The sequence below is a fragment of the Zophobas morio genome, unplaced genomic scaffold, assembly GCF_036711695.1.
Source record: "Zophobas morio isolate AGI-343-1 ecotype UQ-CSIRO unplaced genomic scaffold, CSIRO_AGI_Zmor_V1 ptg000014l, whole genome shotgun sequence".
Classification (NCBI taxonomy): Eukaryota; Metazoa; Arthropoda; class Insecta; order Coleoptera; family Tenebrionidae; genus Zophobas; species Zophobas morio.
The window spans coordinates 16,459,767-16,480,434 of NW_026972119.1; the positions used below are offsets into that span (position 1 = coordinate 16,459,767).

At 34.1% G+C, this 20,668-nt stretch overlaps 1 protein-coding gene across 1 annotated transcript in view; it reads left to right on the top strand.

The window, feature by feature from the left end:
* The window catches only part of LOC135128578 (EGFR adapter protein-like), an 803,179-nt gene that overhangs the window by 114,872 nt on the left and 667,639 nt on the right, over positions 1-20,668 (top strand). The window lies entirely within an intron of this gene.

The window sequence follows — 20,668 nt, forward strand, 5'->3', positions numbered from 1 at the left end:
AAAAGTTAGCACCGGCCGCCCGCCCTTTTTTTTAGAAGGTATGTTATTTAGTACACTTAGTCTCATCTTAGCAAGTACTAATTCCGCCCGCCCGCCCTTTATTTTCTTAGAGGATAGGTCACTTGGCAAAATCGGTCTTACCTTAGCAAGTACCAGCCCCGCCCACCCGCCCTTGATGTTCTTAGAGGGTATGTCATTTACTAAAAGCATTCTTATCTTGACAAGTACTAGCCCCGCCCACCCGCCCTTTACTTTCTTAAAGGGTGTATCATTTGGCAAAATCAGTCTTATCTTGACAAGTACTAGTACCATAGATTAATATAGATGCGACATACAGGCTGATTTTGCAAAACCACCCTTATTAACATGGGAGTCCTGAACCGCCAAAGGCAAGCGCCAAATATAAATAGTCGATGTCAATAAAAAAACTTGATTCACTACAACTCGTCGCCTGAGAACTTGTTTGATTTACAGACCAGAGCGCGCTCAGGCCAATGTCGACTCTAAGGGTCCAGAAGCGATTTGGTTGGTTTGGACTATAATTTCTGCGGGAAATAGTTTGGTTGGTTTTTATAACGACTAAGTTAATATTTTTGGTCCATATTTAGATGATTTTACATATTTTGTTTAACTAAGAATTAAATCTTTATTTGTGTTTTATACTAGCAAAACGTCTTAAACTAAGAATATTGTTGAAATCGTAATTACCCAATGGATTTTTTTCGGAACAACGTTTTGGAAACACTGTGTTCTATTTTGTACGATTTTTTTAATGTTTTTAGTGACAATTTTTGTGGTTGTTTTCGATACACTGTATGATATTAACACTGAGAAAAAAAAAACAATTAAAATAATCGAAAATTCGAAAATCGAGAAATCTAATAATCGAAAAATCGAAACCTTAAAAAATCGTAAAACCGAAACAGTGAAAAATCGATATATCGAAGAACTGTAAATCGAAAAAATGTAAAATTTAAAAATCGAATAACGAGAAATCGAAAAATAAAAAGATCAAGAAATCATGGAGTCAAAACGTCCAACAATTGAGAAACGGAAATAGGTCAAAATCGAAAAATCGAAAAGTTAAAAACTGAACAATTTATAAATTGAGAAATTGACAATCAAAATATCGAAAAATCCAAATCTCGATAAATCGAGAAATTAAAAAACTTAAAAATTCGAAAAATTGAAAAAATGAGAGATTGAAAGATTCAAAGAACGAGATATCGAAAAGTGATGAAGTCGAAAAATCGAAAAATAGAGAAATCGACAAACAAAAAGTTAAAAGTTGAAAAATTGGAAAAGCGGAAAAATCAAAAAACTAAAAAATGGAAAACTGGAGAAACTGAGAAACCGCAATATGTCACAATAAAAAATTGAAAAAATGACAAATCGAAAACCTAAACAATCAAATCTCGATAAATCGGGAATGAAAAATTAACAAATCGAAAAATTGAAAAAGAGAACATGTAAAACAAGGAAGTCGAAAAATAGAAAGATTAAGAAATATTGAGAAATTAAAATATCAAAAGATTGAAAAATCTAAAATTTAAAAATCCAAAAATTGAAAAATCGAAAATGTAAAAAGGTAGACACATCGAAAAATTCAGAAGTCAAAAATAGAAAAGCCGAAGAATTGAAATATTGAAAAATCCTAAAACTGAAATATCTAAAAACTGAAAAATCGAAAAATCAAAAAAGTGAAGTCGAAAAATAGAAACCTTAAAAAATCGAAAAACTGAAAAATCAAAAACCTGAAAAATCAAAAATTTAAAGAATTGAAGAACAGGAAAACCGAAACACTCGAAGGTCAAGAAATGGGAAAAACAAAACATCGATTAATTAAAAAATCGAAAAATTGAGAGTTTATAAAAGTCAAATTTGAAAAATTAAGAAATCGAAAATTTGACAAAATGACAATTGAAAAACAGAAAACCTAAAACCGGGAAGTCGAAAAATCAAAAGATTAAGAAGTCGAAACATTAAAAAATGCGAAAACTTGAAAAATTGAAATATCGAAGAACTGAAATGAAAAACCGAGAAATCGAAAAATCAAACATTTTAAAAATTAAAAAGTCTACAATTGAAAAATCGAAAAAGTAAAAATATCGACTTATCGAAAAATCCAGGAGTCGAAGAATCGAAATATTGAAAGATCCCAAAACTGAAATATCGAAAAACTGAAAAATGAAAGAAAAACTAAAAATGGGAAACTAAATCCGGAAATCAAAACATTGAAAAATCAAAAAGTTTAAAACAACAATTGAAAACAGAAAATCTAAAACCGGGAAGTCGAAAAATCGAAAGACTAAGCAATCGAAAAAGTAAAAAAATCGACGCATCGAAAACTCCAGAAGCCAAAAATCGAAAAGTCGAAGAATCGAAATATTGAAAAATCCCAAAACTGAAATGTCCAAAAACTGAGAAATTAAAAAATTGAAAAATTGAGAAATCGAAAAATCAGAAAAGTGAAGTTGAAAAATCGAAACCTGAAAAAATAGAAAAATTGAAAAACCAAAAAACCTGAAAAATCAATTAATTTTAAAATCGATATATTTAAAAATCGTAAAATTGAAGAGAAAAACTGAAAACCGAGAAATTCAAAAATTGAGAAATAGTTAAATCCAAGAATTGAATAGGAGTAAACTGAAAAATCCCCAAACTAAAATATCTAAAAACTGGAAAATCGACAATTCAACAACCTAAAAAATCGAAAAATTAAAGAATTGAAGAACAGGAAAATCGAAACACTCGAAGGTCAAGAAATAGGAAAATCAAAACATCGATTAATTGAAAAATCGAAAAATTGAGAGTTTATAAAAGTCAAATTTGAAGAATTAAAAAATCGAAAATTTGACAAAATGCCAATTGAAAAACAGAAAATCTAAAACCGGGAAGTCGAAAAATTAAAAGACTAAGAAATCGAAACATTTGAAAAATTCGAAAACTTGAAAAATTTAAATACGGAAGAACTGAAATGAAAAATCGAGAAATCGAAAAGTCGAAAGATTAAGCAATCGAAAAATTGAAAAATCGAAAAAGTAAAAAAATCGACGCATCGAAAACTCTAGAAGCCAAAAATCGAAATATTGAAAAATCCCAAAAGTGAAATATCGAAAAACTTAAAAATGAAAGAAAAACTGTAAAATGGAAAACCTGAAAAATCTGAAAACTGAAATATCCAAAAACTGAGAACCTAAAAAGTCGAGAAATTGAGCAATAGAAAAATCCAAAAAATGAAGTCGAAAAATTGAAACCTTTAAAAAATAAAAAAATCAAAAACCTGAAAAATCGAAAAATTAAAGAATTGAAGAACAGGAATATGGAAACCTCGAAAGTCAAGAAATGAGAAAATCAAAACATCGATTAATTGAAAAATCGAAAAATTGACAGTCTATAAATGTCAGATTTGAAAAATTCAAAAATCGAAAATTTGAAAAAACGAGAATTGAAAAACAGAAATTCCCAAAAAACTGGGAAGTCGAAAAATCGATTGGTTAAGAAATCAAAATATTTGAAAAATTCGATAGCTTGAAAAACTGAAATATCGAAGAACTGAAATGAAAAATCGCGAAATCGAAAAATCTAAAATTTTAAATATTGAAAAATTAAAATATCAAAAAACTGAAAAATCTAAATTTTAAAAATCGAAAAATTGAAAAAACGACAATTGAAAAACAGAAAATCTAAAACCGGGAAGTCGAAAAATCAAAAGATTAAGAAATCGAAACATTTGAAAAATTCGAAAACTTGAAAAATTTAAATATAGAAGAACTGAAATGAAAAATCGAGAAATCGAAAAATCTAAAATTTTAAAAATTAAAAAATCTAAAATTTAAAAATCGAAAAAATTGAAAAATCGAAAAGTAAAAAAATCGACACATCGAAAAATCCAGAAGTCAAAAATGGAAAAGTCGAAGAACAGAAATATTGAAAAATCCCAAAACTGAAATATCGAAAAACTGAAAAATGAAAGAAAAACTGACGAATCGAAAAACTGAAAAATTTCAAAACTGAAATATCCAAAAACTGAGCTTATAAAGAATGGAAAAATTGAGAAATCGAAAAATCAAAAAAGTGAAGTCGAAATATCGAAACCTCAAAAAAATCGAAAAATTGAAAAATCAAAAACCTGGAAAATTGTAAGATCGAAAAATTGAATAATAAGTAAACTGAAAAATCCCAAAACTGAGAAATTAAAAAATTGAAAAATTGAGAAATCGAAAAATGAAAAAAGTGAAGTTGAAAAATCGAAGTATTAATCGTAAAATTGAAGAGAAAAACTGAAATCCGAGAAATTGAAAAATTGAGAAATTGTAAAATCCAAAAGTTGAAAAATAAATAGGAGTAAACTGAAAAGTTCCCAAACTAAAATTTAGAAAAACTGAGAATTCGAAAGTTGAGACAGCAGAAATTATGGTCGAAACCGGTTAGGATGTGTATCAGATATGGCTTATAAATCAAATCATTTCTGAACACTTAGAGTCGACATTGGCCTGAGTGCCCTCTGGTCTGTAGATCAAACAAATACTCAGACGACGAACTGTAATTCGTGTGAACTGAATTGAAGTGAACGAAACAGTAATGAGCTTGTGGTAAATCTAGTGTCAATTTGTCGAAAGTAAAACGCGTCGTTAAAAATATTGTGACATATTTTCTAGTTAATTTTATTCCTAGTTAGAGACAAACACTGTTGCTAACATAAGTCGAGGAGTCCTCAACCGTCATTTAATTTAAACTATGACGCTTCTCTATGTTCTGTGCTAGTACTATGGTAAATTCTGAACGTCGTACTTTATAAACGACGAAGGTCATACTTTATGAACACTTTTTAAATTTTCAACATCGTATTTTGTGAACTTTTAACACCATAGTTTTGTAAATTCTGGACGTCGTACTTGATAAAATTGGAATGGCGTACCTTATAATTTATAAACGCCATAATTTATGACCTTTAAACGCCACACTTTGTAAATTTTGAAGGCCTAAATTCGTAGATTTTGAAGGCCTAAATTTGTAAATTTTGAAGGCTTAGAATTGTACATTTTGAATGCCGTTCTTTACAAATTTTTAACGCGATTTGTTATAAACGACAAACGCCGACTTTGTATTTTGAAGGTCTTAGCTTTTAAATGTTGAACCCCGTACTTTATAAACGACGAAAGCCACATTTTATGAATTCTAAACATCGCACTTTGTGAATTTTGAAGGCCTGTAAATTCAGAACGTCATCATCTACAAGTTTTGAATGCCATACTTTATAAACGCGAAAACCGTACTTTAAATTTTCAAGGTCGAGCTTTATAAACGACGGAGAGCACATTTTACGAACTACGAATAACGTATTTTATTAAAAATTGATGTAGTAATTTAGAAATTTTGAACTCCGTACTTTATGAATTTGTATGTGGCACTTTGTGAATATTGAAACTCTTACTTTGTAAATTTTGAAACCCATATTTTACAAAATTTGAACACCGTACTTTATATACAACAAACATAACTGGTAAATTCTAAATTCCTATAAATTTTTAATCCTGTACTTATTAATGACAGACGCCGTACTTTCTAAATTCTATGTATATATTCTGAATATTGTACTTTATAAACTCTGAACGTTGTGCTTTATAAATTCTGAACATTGTGCTTTATAAATGACGAAGAGGACAGCTTGTGAAAGACGAACACCCTATTTTATGAATAATGGATGTCTTATTTTATACATTTTGAATTCTATACTTTGAAAATTCTGATCGCCTCACTTCATGAATTTTGACAGTCGTATTTTATAAATTCTGAACGCTCTACTTTATAAATTTTGAGTACCCTTGTTTGTCAACGATGGAAACCGTTGACAGAGGACACTTCTCCACAGTGGAGAATTTAAGATTCCCGATGGGTGTCCGTTGTGGAGAGGTTTCACTTTATATGTTACTTCTAAAATAAATAGCAGATAGTGTAAGAATTCGCCACTCTAGTACACCTCCCATGATAATGTTAAATGAACGTTTAGTTGGCAGTTTCGCCAACTGTTAACAATGAAAATTCGTATTTGCGTCAACAATATACATATTTTTCAAAAAAATCGGCAGCTTTATAAAAATAATCTTGTCGAACTTGAAGGTACGTAAGCATAACGTGAGTGCTTTTCTTTGATCCTGAGGAAGCTCGAGCTCGAGAGCTTGTTGGCATGTCAACTCCTTCGCAACTTTAGACGTCTTTAAAAAACCGTACGCCAAATCGTTTCGTTTTTTGTCTTAGCTGCAAAATGAGCCCAATTTTAAAATCGAAATAGCGCTAAAAAGTTTGTCATTAAGGAACGGGCGCAGAAAAAGCGTTTTTACGGTCTTTCTGTTGCCCTCCTGTCTACGCATCGTAATAGAAAATCTGCTCCGTGAAAGAAATTACATTAAATTGTCTGACCCTAGTTTTGCCCAGACAATGTTTTATAGTAATTGTGTTTCCTTCCCCTTAACGACTTTAACTTCTAAGTCCCCGAGAGCATAGATATGGCCTAAGAACACTATTAGAAGCCGCAACTCATTCGTTATTTATTCGGGTAGCAGAGATTTATGTTGCAGCTCGCATCACACCACACATAGGAATGTGGTGAGCTTGTGGGAAGAAAGTTTCTGATTTTCTTGACCCTTCCGTATTCCGAGAATAAAATTAATATCCACTCGGATAATAAATGTATGATTTATCAAAAGGTCTTCCGAGAATCATCTCGCCGTGGTTTGCACACATGTGTACGTGCGAGTGCGTGTCTTATAAACAACGATGACTTCGCCCGATCCAGTTATGCAAATAAAAGAAAGCGCCAACCCGTCCCAGATTAATGTAACTGCAAGCCCAAAAGGAATTCTTTCGCGGATTTCAAAGGCCGCCTTTAGAATGCCGACCTTTAATTATTGTTTATTGTTAAGCTCGCCGCGTTAATTTATCTTTCTTGAAGCACATGTCTTGTGCCGATGTCGCCGGTCGAAAACGCTTCCGCAGTCTTGGAACTCGGACCGAGTTGATGAATTGAACTTTAACCACTTCCACAGGATAAGTTTTTCCGATCCGACCAGTTTTATTGGTTAATTGACTGCGCGAGAAGTTTGCAAGGCAGGGAATGTCGCTTCAGTTGGCTAAAAAATACTCGGAGTGGAATATCTCAAGGGCTCCGGTGGGTCCGGGTTGTTCTGAAGATACACTAATGATTTATTTCTCTATCGACTGGAAAAAAGAGTTCGTTCTTTAGACGTAAACCTGTATTATCTGTGAAAACGTGTCCTTGGTCGATAATCATAATAATTTACGAAAGACATCAACTGACGTGAGACAACTGGAGTCTTGAATTTATTGCCTGAGGAAGTTTATGGAAACAATAAGCGAAACGCCGCCATGAATCGTGTTCAGTAATAACCAGCTTGGTTCAGCAGTCAAATTGTTCCCTCTTTAATTTCAAATCGAGTTGCAAGACCATTAAAAGCCCGTTCTCAGAAATTATGGTTCCCTTATTTACAACGAGCGCTTTATCAAGATTACGATTATTAAATCATTTACGAGCTCAGTGTGTTCTCAGTTTGTCCATACATTCTGTTTACTTTTTATTTTTCGACTCAAAATCCAAAAATCAAAATTTCTCAGTACCTGCAAAAGTCATTAAATATGCTACAATTATTTTTGGAATATAAATATATGTATTTTCTAATCTTTTTTTATACTTCGTGAAAGTAGGGTCGGATAGATGTCGGGTCATCTCAACAATTCAGGCCAAGTTAGGTCAAATCAGTGCGTGCGAAATCAGGTTAGATCAGATCAAATCAAGTTGTGCCAGATCAGGTCAGTTTATATCAGGGCAAATGGGATAAATTTAGATCGGGTCAAATCAGGTCAGGTCAGACCAAATCAGCTCAGATCAGATTAGTGGATGCTAGATCAACTTAGGTCAGATCAGGTGGTGGCAAGTCAGGTGAGATCAGGTCAAGTCAGATCAGAACAGATGTGATCAATTCAGGGTGTGCTATTCACTTATGGACAGGTCAGATCAGGTTAGGGCAGGCCAAGTCAGCTCAGGTTAGATCCGATCAAGTCAGTGTCTGTCAATTCAGGTCAGGTCAGACCAAATCAGTTCAGATCAGATTAGTGGATGCTAGATCAAGTCAGTGTCTGTCAATTCAGGTCAGGTCAGACCAAATCAGTTCAGATCAGATTAGTGGATGCTAGATCAACTTAGGTCAGGTCAGGTGCTGGCAAATCAAGTGAGATCAGGTCAGATCAGATCAGAACAGTGATCAATTCAGGGCGAGCTATTCACTTATGGATAGGTCAGATCGGGTTAGGCCAGGCCAAGTCACCTCAGGCCACATCTGATCAAGTCAGTGCGTGTCCATTCAGGTCTGGTCAGAACAAGTCAGTTAAGGTGGGATTAGTAGTGTATTCCAGATCAACTCGAGTCAGCTCAGGAAGTGTGAGGTCAAGTCAGATCAGGGCGGATGAGATCAATTCAGGTCAGGTCTTTCCAGACATTTTTTTTTTATTCAACGAAAACACAATAGTGTAAATACTAAATTTTTATGATCGTAATCTTAAGGCCAATTTTATGTTATTTACTTGCGGTGCCATAGGTTTTTAGAGTCTCAGTAGCGTAACTTCATTAGTCAATTTTAAATTTTGATATATTTTGTAAATATGTTATTTTCTTGCCAAATTTTTAACAAAATTTACTATTTTATTATTAATGTTAAATTAAGGAATCAATGAAATACAAAAAAAATTAAATATAAATGAATGACGGAAAAAATAGGTCAGGCTTACAGTTTGCCTTTTTGTTTTAATCTCTGTAGACTTCTTTTCACAACATGAAACTTAAAACATGTTTAAAATGGAAAATTTGTATAAAAAAATCTCGATTTTGCAATTAGGCTCGTCCCCATAATTGCAAAATCCATATTTCCTTGGAAAAATGTGCCATCATAACCATGTTCTAAGTTTCTTGTTGTGAAACAATGGCTGCGTATATTAAGAAAAAAAAGACAAAATATAAGCCCCGCCCACCCGCCCTTTCTCAATTCTAATGATTTTTTTATTCGTCGTAAGCCGAGAGGCGGAGCTTAAATATAAAATCCTTAGTTTTTTACGAGAAATTACTATATGAAATATGTTCTTAAGTAATCGTGTTATATAAAGAAAACTAAATGTATTAATTAAAGAAGAAAACCAAAAGCGAAGCCTCACCCATCGGTCTCGAGCAAAAATACGCAAATTCGATCCTAAAACGTTCTAGTAGCCCTCAACTACATCTTGATGTCACTTTATTGTCGAAAAAATCTTAAAATTTGGATAAGAAGCTGCTAATAAGTCTAAGATTGGTGAAAATTAAGATTCAGTTATTTGTTGAACTCTTAGGCGAAGTCGCGCTTTGTTAGGATATTTATGGACCGAAACTAAATATTTGCAACGTATTACAACAAACGTATTTAAAAAATAGAAAATGTATATCGATTTAATCAAGTAGAGGGAACTCGCTACAAATTACCTTTGTTAAAATACTCACATTTATTTTAGTTTTTAGTTAGAAATTAAAAAAAAAGTTAATTTAAATTTACTATTTTTGACATGCTTCCTTGTTGTCGAAATAAGTCAACACATACTAAGAAAAAAAGGAAAAATGTAGCCCCGCCCACCCACCCAATCTGAATTGCGATGATGTTTTTTGATTCGTCCTTAATCAAGGAGGCGGACCTTAACTGCAAAATCCTTATTTCTCTACGAGAACTCAAAAACATGTTTGTGGGTATCGTGTTGTTCAAAGAATACTATGTATATTAATAAAAAAATAGAGCCACACATACCTGCTCCGATCTCAATTCTCAATCGTGATGAATTTTTCATTCGTTGTCAGACCAAGGGGCGGAGCGTAATTACAAAATCGATATTTCCCTATACAAATTTACCATTTTAGACATGTTTTAAGTTTCTTGTTCTGAAAAGGCGACTACGTATAATAAGAAAAAAGGCAAGATATAAGCCCCGCCCACCCGCCCTATCTCAATTGTGATGATTTCTTTTTTAATCGTCGAGAGCCAAAGGAGCGGATTTTAATTGCAAAATCCTTATTATTTCTCTTAAGAAATTACCATGTCAGACATATTTTTGAGTATCGTGTTATTCAAAGAATACTATGTATATCAAGAAAAAATTAAAGCCAAAGATGAAGCTCCACTCATACCGGCCTGGATCTAAATAGTAATAAAGTTTTCATTCGTTGGCAGACCTAGGGGCGGAGTATAAGTGTCTAATTGCAAAAATCCATATTTCATTACAAAAATTTACCATTTTAAAAGCGGTTTAAGGTTCTAAGATTTAAAAAAATTATCACAATTGAGATGGGGTGGGTGGGCGGGGTTTATATTTTGTTTCTTCTACTTTTATGTTTTCTCGACCTTTCATGACACCTACAGTACGAAGAAATAACTCTCCCATTTCCGTCTGTCTGTCTGTCTGTCTGTCTGTCTGTCTGTATGTCGGTCTGTCCGTCAGTCCATCTGTTTGCTGATCCGGATTTTTATTAGACAGATAACAACAAAAAACGACATAAAATAGTTCACAAAAAAGAACGGTCACAAAAATGCGACAAAGAAACGGTGAAAAAACTGACAAAAAAGGCGAAAGAAAGGGGAGGAAAGTGACAAAAAAGGCAAAAAATAAGGGACAAGAAAAAAATTCACAAACAAACCTCCACAAAAATGCGAGAAAAAAATAGGGGAAAAGAGAAAAAGGCAATAAACGGCGACAAGAAGAGATCAAAATATGGAAACAATCGACAAAATCGGACAATAGAAAGGTGTAAAAACAGAAAAAGAACCAAAGAAAAACCATAAAAAATTCAACAAACAAGAGGCCAAATAAAAGGTGATTATTTTGTTGGTAAAAAAGGGAACAAAAAAAGGCGAGAAAAAAGTGACAAAAAGTAACAATAAAAAAGGTGGAGAAAAATGCGTTAAAAATAGGGAACAAAAAACAACACAGAAGGTAATCTAATTCAGTAAAAAACAATAGAAAAAAGACGTTAAAAACAATAAAAAAACAAATATTTCGCAAAAAAACAAATATTTCGCAAAAAAAACTACAATAATAACGGAAGTGACAAAACAGACAAAAAGAAAACGAAAAAAGACGAAATTGAGATGACAAAAATAGACGATAGAGAAACTTATTTCCGGATCTCAATTGTGGTCGATTTTCTTTCTTCTATTGAACTATCTATTGAATTGTGTCCAAACATACTAGTAGAAAATAACAAAAGAAGTAGAAAACATCAATTTAAGTAAACGATTGGTGTAGACGAACATAAAGAAGAAAATATTCGGAAAGAAAAAATGACAAACTAATGTCTATATAAGGTCAACAAGAATTGGCATAATTTAAAAAGGTATTGAAAGTGTACATAAAGCAAACAAATTTGGATATTATTGAACATAAAGGAAATAGTTCGATGAAAAAACAAAAAAATCAGTAGAGAAAAAATTAAGAGGAGAGACTACAGACTTTACAGGTCTCAGGTGAAATTTGAATATAGAGAACAAAGGAAAAATTGCAAGAAAATAGAAAAACTTGGGAAATATAAAGATATATGAAAGGGGCACGGGTCAGTTGTGCGCCATGGTTAGAAAATCTTTAGATGGTCGTAATCCTATTGGACAGTTGCGTCCAAACAACCTGAGAGGTACGGGACAGTTTGCCTATAAGTTTATTTACAAATTTTTTGTAACAAAATAAGCTTGATTTTTAAAACTATTTTTCGTGCTTTATTGTTTGTATCTTTTGATGAGTATATTTTCATCCATGTTTTTTTTTTCAGGTAACTTACCACGAAGAAAGTGGCAGATATTATTCAGAATAATCAGAATTACGACGTTCTCCGGAAATTGTCGCCAGTATTGGAAAAATTCTTACTTCTACATGTAAGTCGTATATAATGCATATATTATTTGGAACAACGAGTTTGTTAATTTAAACATACTTACGCTCTAATAGTTGTTATGACTTTTTAAAAATTTCTTGTAACGGGCGATCTTTCCGGGAATTAGACAGTATATTATTGGGTCATGGGCCAGTTGCGCGCAGCGGTCAGAAAAATTTACATGTATGTAATTTGTAGAGTTGATACCATAAACATGTGTTGCCTGTCGGAGTCAGAGTTGCTAATTGGCGGATAATTGTCCGAATTGCGAATAATTTTCGTTAGGGTCTTCTTATAATATTTTATAAATTTATGTTACTCCTATTTGCTTTTATATTAACATGTTTTATGACGTACGTAGTGCATGCCTGAAAAGTATAATAACATGAATAAACTATTATTATTACCACATTCTGTGAAGAAATTTGATGGGGACAATAAGCATACTGTCGTTATGGATAGTATTTAATATTAACCAACTTTATGTCCAGTAGTGTTAATTTCAAATTAAGTTTCAGGGATGTTAAACGTTCGTTCTCAGGAATAATAATTCCCATGTTTCTAGCGAAGTGGTCATTAAAAAAGTTTTATGAAAAACTCGTGCTTAAAGTAGTACTGTAATGTAAAAGAGCGGTCAACAACACAAGATCTTATCTGTTGGAGCATACCACTTGATTCAGCTCCACCCAACAATCCTTTCTCCGTTTTTTTTTGAGAAAGCAAATCAACTAAGTGCATCTATCTAATCCCCTGATCGATCTGATGACGTCACAATTTTTGTGCCGTGTCGCTTCCACAGGTATTTTGATTAAAGAACTGTCGAGTGAATCACGACCAGCGCATTTTTCAAGGGTTTCCTGATTTCGGCCGTTTCTCTTTTAATTTGGCGCGTACACCCACACCGCCCCATATTTTTTTATTTACTGAGCAAATTGTCGCTGCCTTTATTCATTCATAGAGCGTAAAGCGACCTACGTTTTTGTGATGGTGGCTGCACAATGAAGCGTTCTTATTTGCTACATTTTTTAAATACGGCAATGCGCCGCGAATAAAAGAAATTCATTATTTACCTCCGCGAAAAATTCATATTCATGAAATTATATTTGCTCAGACAAACGTTTATGCACAACATTGTTTAACGCGGCGCTTCTCTTTAAATGTAAATTTCTTCACACGCTGTAACGATAAAATAACCTGCCACAATAAAATTCTTGTGCGCTCCAGATGGTCACTGCGGACACACATGGAAAAATTCTTCACGTGTTTACACAGTTTGTAATTAAACTAGGTGGTAGTTCGTTCCCAAAGAGCGTTCTTTTTAAAACTTCCTTCCAGATTCACCCTGCGATTCCACCAGACAGCCTAATAACGGGATTCGCTCCAAATATCCAATCTATATGCACGTATGAGTTTTATTTTGCCATTCACCGACAGCATTAATCTTCGCCAGAAGTTATAGAAATATACATTTCCGAATGACACTTGCATCCACAATCCCCTTGTTTACGACGGTAATTATGTTCCTACACGGACTTCAAATAGCTCTTTCCATTTTAATGTAAATCGCGTGAAGTCTTGCACCTCCACATGCGTCACTCCGGGGTCACGTGAGCGCAACAAAACGATCCATACGAAATTAAAAACATACCGGGACAAAGCCCCGTTATTAGGCATGTTAATGGAGGATTAGCCCTTTTTAAACCGGGCTTTATGTACAAATCGAATTCCGAAACGTTTGGCTGGAAAAAGAGTTGGGAACGAACGTAGTACGAGCTTGCAGCGAACACGCTTTCAGGAATAATGGAGTGTTAAAAATGAGATTTGGGACGAAACATCCAATGCTTGCAGGACTTGCGGGATCAGGAGCGGTGACACAAACATATCTTGAGCTGGATTCTTAAAGTGATAAGTCGCCGCGTCGGCTAAAGGAGTGCATACGCTCGTCAGCCATCGGCTTTAGCGGGATTGCACTGAATATGTTGTCTCTAACGCAAATGGCACCGGATGCTCTTCTTTCTAACAGACTTTGCTGTTCGCGGGGATAGGGCTTATGCAAAGTACGGCCCTGGATATATTTTTGATAGATAGGCGAGCTGGACTCGTTTTCGGTTCGTATTGCAGATTTAGAACTAAATTATCGTATCGATAACCATACAAAAACACAATAACTTTTTGCTGGTTATCATTCGTTCATTCATGCTCTCATTACAAGATTTTTAACCTCTAGAACAAATGGTGGTCCTGAGAAGGACCGATTTTTGGTAACGCTTCATGGTGATCGCAGGATTTGCAGAAAAATAAGCTTTATCAAATATATATATATATATATATATATATATATATATAAAATCAATAAACCTCTTGTACCTTTCGGTGTCGAGGTAACAAAAATTTCAATAATCCTTAAGAAATTACAACTAATTAACAATTCAGAAATACTAATTATCACTGGTCAACAAAATTTAATTTTTTCTCTCTAACTTTGACATAATTGTAATGTTTTCGTTTAATTTGTCTCTGTGTTTGTAACAGAGAGCATAAATCTTATAACTTAGCTCAATTAAAAAAAATATGCATATTTGATATTAGAAACACAAAATCAGGTAAAACAATTTAATTTTTGTATCTTTAACGGCAAAAAGTGTAGTATTAACAAAAAAACAACCATAAATAAGAAAAAAACAACGAATGTAGTTTAAAAAACGAAAAAAAACAAAAGAAACAGCGAAGACCGACGTTTTTTCGGTTGCCTCCTATAGATTTTATTGGAGATCTCTCGCTTGATGGTCCCGCAGTATTCTGCGAGCATTTAGGTGTCCCATTGATCTTGGTAACGTTTTTCTATCGACAAAATGCCCAGATGGATGTGTTCTCTATGATGGTCACTCACGTCGTCACAATTTTTGGGGAAAAAATCAAGGTGCGAGTGTATAAAATGCACTTTTAAGAATATGTTAATTTTAAATTTTTTATATGATGAGAACATGTCTTCTACTTACTAAAAGTAGTTTTCTTATTGTTTCCCAAGAAGTTTGTAGCAATTTGATTACAAAAAAATACACCTTATATAAAGTTTCCTATTACTTAATAGTACGATTTTTGTATTTTTCAAGGATAATATTTTAAGATTACTTTTAAATGAGAGCTAAGTTTTGGTTTAGCCCTTTATAATATCATTTAAAATTGCTAATTAAATAATAATTGACTGCTATAATAAAAGTTAGAGCTTAGCTGTTGACCAGTGTTACAGTGTTGAAACGTATTATTTTATATCCCTGATAAAACTTTTCCACTCTGTTCTGTCCCTGCACCGTACTGATGCTCGTTGCCAGGATGTGTTATTTCTTTCCAGAATCCTACTTATGGTACCGTTCCAATCTGCTCTGGGTCTCCCTACACGCCTCTTTCCTGTTCCTCTTGCTTCCCAGACTTTCTTTACCTGCCTATTTTCACCCATCCTGTTCAGATGCCCAAACCAGCGTAGTTGGGACTCTTCAATACTTCTAATAGCACTATTAACAGTTAGCTCCTGTCTTATTGTCTCATTCCTGATCTTGTCTAGTCGAGTTTTTCCTCCGATTCTTCTTAGGAATTTCATTTCTGCCGCCTGTATCTTACTTTTTTGCTTTTCACTTAATATCCAGGTTTCACTGCCGTAGAGGAGAGTAGGCAAGTATATGGAGTTATAAACAGCTAGTTTTGTTTTTCGACTGACTTCTCTCTTGTTAATGAAACCATTCTTAAGACTCATGTAGACTCCCGCTGCTGCCGATATTCTCGCGTTAATTTCTCTATCCAGTTTTCCATTTGAATCAATTATGGTACCCAAGTATTTAAATTCTGTTACCTGCTGGATACTCGAGCTCCCTAAACGTATGTCTACTTGCTTATTATCTCTAGCCACAACCATGACTTTGGTTTTGTCTTTATTAATTGCCATTTTCGATTCCTCTAAGACCTCATTCCATTTGTTTAAGGAGTTTTGGAGTTGCTTTTCTGAACTAGCTATTAAGGTGATGTCATCCGCAAAAGTACAATTTCCGATTTGCTGTCTTTGTAGATGTTTATACCCGACTGTGGTTTTGTTGGTTTCTTCTTCGCATTTGCAGATGATTTCGTTCATGAAGATGATGAATAGTAGTGGGCTTAGCACTCCTCCTTGTCTAACACCCTTTGTAGTTGCAAATCTAGTTGATTTCATATTGTGGGCCCTGACTATATTCCAATTGTTTCTGTATAACGATTTTATGGCTTCTAATAAGTTGTTGTCGGCGTTATGTTTTTCTAGAGCTCTCCATATAAGATTTCTTGGGACTTTGTCAAATGCCTTTTGTAGGTCAATAAAGCATAGGTAAAGTTCTTTGTCATAGTTCCTATATTTCTCCATGCATTGTCTGATCGTGAATATATGATCTTGAACGCTGTGGCCCGGCCTAAAACCGCTTTGTGCATCGTTCAATGAATCTTCTACTGTTGATCTTCCAAAATTCTTTCGTATATTTTTGCTGCGACGCTTAATAATGAAATCCCTCTATAATTTCCGCATTCTTTATAATTTCCTTTCTTATGTAGTGGTATGTATGATCGCTGCAGTGGACCAATCTTCGGGGACTCTCCTTGATCTCCATGCTCTTTGTAGTATCTTGTGTAGATATTTAGTGCCAGTTCTGCCCATATATTTGATCATCTCTGGTTTGATCATGTCGATACCTGCCGCTTTGCCGTTTTTCAATGATTTAATTGCCGATGTTACTTCGTCTATGTGGATGTCGTTTTCTGTGATCTCAGCTCTAGGTTCTGATACCGTTGTGCCATCGCAGTTTGATGCTTCCTGATTAGTTTCTGTTCCTTCGAGCAATTCGGTGAAGTACTCCTTCCATCTCTCGAGAATTTCCGTGGGGTTGTTGAGAATCTGTCCTTCTTTGTTAATGATTTGACTCATTGATTTGTTTTCTTCTTGTCTCAATCGCTTTAGGTTCGCATAGAAAAGTTTTTGGTTGCTTTTTCTGTTCTCCTCCATTTTTTCCCCAAATTCTTCCCACTCCTTTGCTTTTTCTTTTTTAATTGTGTCTTTGGCAATGATTCTGTACGTTTTATATTCCTCATATGCTTCTATAGTCCCTAATTGGTGGTACTTTTTCCAAGCATCTTTCTTTTTCTTTACTGCTTCTTGTGTTTTTTTGTTCCACCAGTGGGTCTTTATCTTCCTTCCCCCTGTTGTCACAGTTCCGCAAACTGACTCAGCCGCTTTATGTAGTATCCCTTTGTAGCAGCCCCACATTTGTTCTAGGTCGTAATCACTATCTCTATTTTCCAAATCTAATATCATTGTGTTTATCTGCCTCTGGTACTCTCGTCTTACTTCTAATTCGGCTAGTTTATAATACTTTCGTGCTTTTCTTTGCTTTCTTGGAAGTTCCAATCGTTCTTGGCTCTTCCTGGATTCCTAACTTCGCTATTACTAGGTAATGGTCCGAACCGAGTTCAGCATTTCTATTTACTTTTACATCTTTTATTAATTTTCTGTGCTTTTTTTCTATTAGTACATAATCGATGATTGATTTTTCGTTCCTACTTTTAACTTCTCTTATATATTTGTGTTCATCTTTGTGTTCGAAAAAAGAGTTTGATATTATGAAACTGTTGTTTATAGCAAATTCAATTAGTCTCTCACCGTTTGTATTCTTTGTTACTTCCCCAAATCTGCCCAGCGAACCTTCTGTTCCTTCTGTAATATTTCCAACTCTTCCATTTAGGTCGCCCAATATTATGACAGGATATTTTGCCTCGTCGCAGACACTTTGGACGTCCTTCCAAAATGAATCTTTTTCGTGTTTCGGATCATTCTCGTTAGGACCATATAAAATAATAAGACTGTATTTTCGATCTTTGTTTATTTCCAGTGTTAATGACATAATTCTATCAGATATTCCAGACCAATCTAAAACATTTTTGTTTCTAAATTGTTTTTTGATTATACAACCCACCCCCGCTTGTGTTCTTGAGTTTTCTTCCACCCCTGAGTATAGTATGACTTTATCACCTAGTGTGAGTTCACCTTTCCCCTTTTGTTTTGTTTCGGTCAGCGCAATGAGTGTGACATTCGCCTTGCGAAATTCGTCCACCAGTTCTTGTTCTTTCTCAGATAGAGTTCTAATATTCCAGGTTCCTACTCTCATATACGTTTTTTTGCTATTCCCTGAATTAATCATTGCCAGATTCTTTGCCAAGTTCGTCGTCATTTTCTCCGTTTTCTTAGATGCTTTTGGTTTTATGTCTTGGTATTCCTCTCTATTATTTTCTCCGTTTTGCCATCCCAGTCCCATATCTGCTTGTCTACGATCAGTTTCTGATATCCTACTTTGACATTTTTTCCTTGGTCTCTTTCGTTTTTTGCCAGCTTCCTTAGGTTGGCTTGTACTCTATTTTCTTCTTTGGTTAAATCATTATCAATAAACACCTTGGTTCCTTTGAGCTTGGATTTGGCTTGCATAATGTTTTGCTTATCCTCCCAGCTTCCCAGTTTCGCAACAATTATATCCTTTCCTAGTGTTGTTTTTATCTTGGTTGCTTCTATGATTTTAGCTTGAACTTGAATTGTACTTTGTAGGAATTCAGCCACTCCTTGTTTTAGTGGATCGTTCTGGATATCTGCGCCCTTGATTACTATATTGTTTTTCTTTTCCAATTTTTCTACCCTCATAAGTCTGGTTTCTAAGATCTCGATACGTGTTATAATTTTCCGGTTTTCCTGTTTCAATTGTTTTATTTCGGAAATGTAAGTTGTTTGGTCTTTCCTTATTTGTTCAACTACCCCAATCAGCTGATTTAGTAATTTCGTGTTTTCCTCGATTCCCGCCATATCTACTTTACTTGCTTCCTTTTTTGCTTGTTTTTTGGGTGATGTTTTGTGTGCTTTTTTCGACTTCTTGGAGAGCACTTTATGAAATTCGTCTTCCCTTTTCCTTTTACCGTCGTCTGTTAGTGACCCTTCAGTATCCGACATTGGTTATTTTCAATAAACCTTCTCGAGCGGAAAGGCCTTCCCGCCACTTCAACAGTTCGGAACAGTACGCCCTTATCTCGGAGGGTTTTTTCTTCCTGCTTACTCTTCTTGGTTTTTTCTTCAGTACTTCTTGTGTACTTTACTTGGCACTTTGACTTCACTTACTTGATTTTTATTACCGTTATTACTCGATTAATCGACTTAATAACGGGATCGATGTTGATTTCGACCTGTCACGCCACCTCGCCGGTACGTCAATCAATAATCAAATAATGCAATCAAAATTATACTTTCCTATTTGACATGTTTTTGCATTTTTTTCAAAAACAAATGTTGCGCTTTGTATGAATGTTGTGTCTTACTTTAGCATAACTCTATATTTTTCTCATTATCTACTTATTAAAAACACGTTTATGGCCACTACAAAAACGGTACTCGTCAATTTGTCATAATTATGTTCCTCCGATTTCTTTCCGCTACTTAAACTCAAAAAATTCTAATAACACGTACTTACGGTTTCGTGCGCTTAGAGACATTCTTGGGCATTTGGAGATAGGCGTTTGTGGCAGCTTACGTCTAAAATTATATCACGTTATGTAAGCGTTGTTGCGTGAAAAACAGCGATCTAAAACTCGTCGAGATTCCTTAACAATTTCTCTCACGTCGAAGGAGGAATTACGCGAAGAAAAACAATACCACAGGGGGAAAATGTTTGAGCAGCAACAACCAAAGAAGAAAAGTCAATAATCGAAGTTATGTGTGTTGAAATTTTCTCTAAACAATAAGCTTATTGATCCTTGCGATGATGATACTGTTTCCGAGATTTCATACCTACTCAATGCAATTGGTTTAGAAAGCCGAGAATTGTAATTACCTTGCGTTATTATTACACTGATAGTCTTAATGACTGTAGTGAATGTATAATTTCCATTTGCTGGATTAGCTGTGCGCGTTTTGGCGCTAAATATTTGAGGGAGTGTGGCTTTATTAGATGGCTTGGCAAGTTTGATGTAAGGCGTGTTAATTTTTAACTGAGGATTGGGTTGAATTAGATTGGTTCGAGAGGGACAAAGTCGAAACTGCTGGGACTTGGTTAAAGCAGTATTGTTAACTATCAGTTTAACTTGATATTGATAGTTTCTTAATTTCCACAATTCCTTTTGTACTTTTTTCGAATTCTTGTTTTCTCGAGCAGGTTTCTTTTTTCCGTTTCCTGCAAATATACCTATATGAGGTAAAAACTTGTTTGCGGTTTGAAATAAGTTAAAGTCATTATACACAGAACTAATCTCTTTTCATACTTTACGCTTATTCTGTTTGTGTGTCTGTTTTTTTTGTCGTATGTTGTTTCAAACTTTACTTGATAAAAGTTAAACTCTTGTTAAGTTCTAATTATTATACCTGTATGTAAGTGACATTAAAACCACAAATAAGGATTTTAGGAATCTCCATAAGACTACGAACGTTAAATCATCCGTACGCCCTAATAGGAATTAGCCCTAGAAGATATTAAACATCTAAAATTGGAGAAAACTATTCTACATTGAAAACAACAACGTCTTCGTGACATTTATTCTAAGAAAATTTGTTTTTTGCTCCAACCTATTTCTCTTTTTGTTTACTTTAAAAGTCCTTGGACGACAATTTTTTTCATTTTTGTGAAAATGTATCATGAATTTGAAAGCATTCTTTAGAAGTGGCTTTTAAAG